This window comes from Bison bison, unplaced genomic scaffold, assembly GCF_000754665.1.
Source record: "Bison bison bison isolate TAMUID 2011002044 unplaced genomic scaffold, Bison_UMD1.0 scf7180017864215, whole genome shotgun sequence".
In the NCBI taxonomy this organism is placed as follows: domain Eukaryota; kingdom Metazoa; phylum Chordata; class Mammalia; order Artiodactyla; family Bovidae; genus Bison; species Bison bison.
The window spans coordinates 3,430,567-3,434,241 of record NW_011494787.1 but is presented as its reverse complement, the minus strand read 5'-3'; positions in this window follow the sequence as shown (position 1 = coordinate 3,434,241).

Below are 3,675 nucleotides of genomic sequence, written 5' to 3'. Positions count from 1 at the left end.
TGTAGCCCTCCTGGGTCCTCTTGTCCATGGGATTCCCCAGGCAAGAACACTGGAGTGGGTTGCCATTTGCTACTCCAGGGGATCTTCCTGACCCAGGTATCGAACCCACATCTCTTATGCCCCCTGCACTGGCAGGGTTCTTTATCACTAGCGCCACCTGGAGTAGCTCTGAATCTAAAACGGTAAAAATTCCAAGTGTAACAGGCTCACGTGAAGTAAAAATGATTAAGAAAATTTTTGAAAAAGTCAACAGAACTTAAAAGTAATACAAATTGAATTTTTAAAGTTCAGCAATAAAACTGAGTATACCTTGCATCCTATATTCCAGCTATCTAATTGTGACCCTGTCTAGCAGGCAGTGTACAACAGGATTAACACTTAAATATTTGAATATACCAAAGTATTCCAAGAAGTTACTGAATACAGTCTGAAATAAGAAATATCATTTTAATCTTGCAAACTAGTTTTTAAACTCTTCAAAGTATTCTGAGTAAACGTATGGTCTGAAAGTATTCTGAGTAAACATAAGGTCTAAGCAAAGTTTATCAGTAAATTAGCATCTGTAATTCTTATCTTGCCAACAATCTTTTCCTTGAAAATTATAGAAGCTTATTTAACTGGTTAGTCTAATTTTAGGTCAATTTAAACATCAAATATATATCAAAACAGAGACAGAAGTAGCAAACATTGATTAAAAAAATGACATTATTAATGAGCAGAGAGAAGAGTTCTATTTATTTTGCATTTTATTCAATTAACCTTAAGATTCTTACCATGATTCTTATCTCTTACTGTCTCACATATTTAAAAATTCCACTCTACCTTACAATTAAGTATGTTTCTTATGAGGCTCTCAAAAAAGTATGCTGCTGCTGCTAAGTCGCTTCAGTCATGTCTGACTCTGTGCGACCCCATAGACGGCAGCCCACGAGGCTCCACCGTCCCTGGGATTCTCCAGGCAAGAACACTGGAGTGGGTTGCCATTTCCTTCTCCAATGCATGAAAGTGAAAACTCAAAGTGAAGTCGCTCAATCGTGTCCGACTCTTAGCGACCCCATGGACTACAGCCCACCAGGCCCTCCATCCATGGGATTTTCCAGGCAAGAGTACTGGAGTGGGGTGCCAAAAAAGTATAGTGATCCTTACACTGTCACTGTGAGGTGTTTTTAAAATGATGTAACTTTTTAAAATGTTGTTTAAATGTTAAAATGTAATTGTTTCATAAGTGAAGGCAAAAGGGTTATGTAGTAGTCTCAGGGAGGACTTAGAAACCAGGTCCTTGTTTCTCCAGCCCACTGACCTTCACAGTATTATCACTTCTTTATAAATGGTACCATCCATCCTCTCTGCCTGTATCACTTCCTTCTAAGCAATCACAAGACCCAAGGATCAATCTGGCTGGGTTTCTCAGGGCTTTTCCATCAACAATGAATGCTTCACCTCTCTCCTAAACTTACTTCAACCTTAACCTGTCTAATTTTATACCCAGAAAGGTATCTTCCAAATATTTTTTTAAGATTTTATTTTTTAACTTTACAATATTGTATTGGTTTTGCCATATATCAAAATGAATCCGCCACAGGTATACATGTGTTCCCCATCCTGAACCCTCCTCCCTCCTCCCTACTCATACCATCCCTCTAGGTCGTCCCAGTGCACCAGCTCCAAGCATCCGGTATCATGCATCAAACCTGGACTGGCGACTTGTTTCATATATGATATTATACATGTTTCAATGCCATTCTCCCAAATCATCCCACCCTCCCTAAATATTTAATACTAAGGTAAAATGTCTTTCCAAGATACCCAAAAATTAAGAAAAATATACATTTTCCTCATTTTTAAATGTCTTTCAAATGTAACTTTCACTATTTAACACAAACATAACAATGTACTATAGAGTATATAACGTGTAGAAATAAGACGTGTAACCAAGAAAAATGTAAAAAATTAATATATTTGTCAAGATCTTATACTACAAGGGAAACATTACATTATTTGAAGGTAGAGCATGATGAAGATGCATATTGTAAACCCTAGAGCAATACTTTATAATAAAAAAAAAATAAAATGGAATCATAAAAACAATCCAAAAAAAGGTAGATAAACAGGAAGCAAGGATCAAAAATCAAATGAGAAAAAAATAGTAACTAACAATTTAGATTTAAATTCAAGCATTCTGAGAATTATATTATGTTTGATATAAATGGCCTAATAAGTCCAATTAAAAGAATATACAACTATATACAAGAAGCCTACTTTTCAGATAGGTTGAAAGAAAGAGATATACCATAAAAGCAATAATCAAAAGAAAGATACAGTGGCTAGCAATAATGGACAATGTAGAGTTCAGAACAAGAAATATAACCAGTGATAAAGAGAATTATTTCATAACCTTAAAAAAGTCAATTCATTTAGAAAGATGTAACAATCTTAAATATACTGTGATATGTAATGAGAAATATCCTTGGTCCTCATTCATTTCTAGCATAAGAACTCCTTAGAATGTTTTAAGTGAGGAGAGCTATCGAGATTTCTTTTGCTATATTAATGACATGACTATGGGAAAGGACCAAGGACAGGGGCTGGTGGCCAGGGGAACCAATCATGTGATTAGAGACTGGACCTTTCAGCCCCACCCTCCAGCCTCTGGGGAATAGAAATGGGCTGGGGGTTAAACCACTCACCAGGGACTTCCCTGGTGGTGCAGTGGGTAAGAATCTGCCTGCCAACGCAGGGGACATGGGTTCAATCCCTGGTCTGGGAAGATTCCATATGCCGCAGGGCAACTGAGCCCATGCACCACAACTACTGAAGCCCGCACATCCTAAAGCCCATGCTCTGAAATAAGAGAAACCACCCCGATGGGAAGCTGGCACACCACAGCAAAGAGTAGCCCCTGCTCGCCCTAACTAGAGAAAACTCGCACAAAGCAGTGAAGACCCAGCACAGCCAGAATTACCGATTAAAAAAAAAACCCACTCACCAACGGCTGATGATTTAATCTGGGCTGGAGACTGAACTCAACCACCACTGGTGAGTGGTTTAACAATCATGCCAAATAATGCTTCTATATAAGGCTTCTATATAATGAAGCTTCCAGAAAAAATAACAAAAATAGGGGCCGGAGACCCCTTCTGGGTTTGGAAGCACCTGGAACAGCATGGAAGCTCCACATGCCTTCCCATGTCCCTCTTCCATCTGGCTGTTCCTGAGTTACAGCCTTCTATAATTAGCCAGTGGTCTAGTAAGTAAAATGTTTTGAGTTCTGAGATGCACTAGTAAACTAACCAAACTCAAGGCAGGGGTTGTTGGAACCTCCAATCTATAACTGGTTGGTCAGAACCTCAAGGAACAACCTGGACTTGGAATTCCCATCTAACGGGAGGGTGGGGGAGGAGTGGAGGCAATCTTGTAGGTCTGAGCCCTTAACCTGTGGAATCTCATGCTATCTCTAGATGAATTGAGTTGAATTGTAGGACACCTGGTATCCAAGAATTTTGTAGTTGTGTAGAGAAAAACTCATTGTAACTGGGTCCCAGAACCTTTTCCTATATACTGATCCCACAGTAATCACAGGGGATTGGTTCCAGGACTTGCATAGATACCCTAATCCATGGATTCACTTTGATCATGGAGTACTACAATATTTGTTGGGAAAAAAAAAAAAAAAAA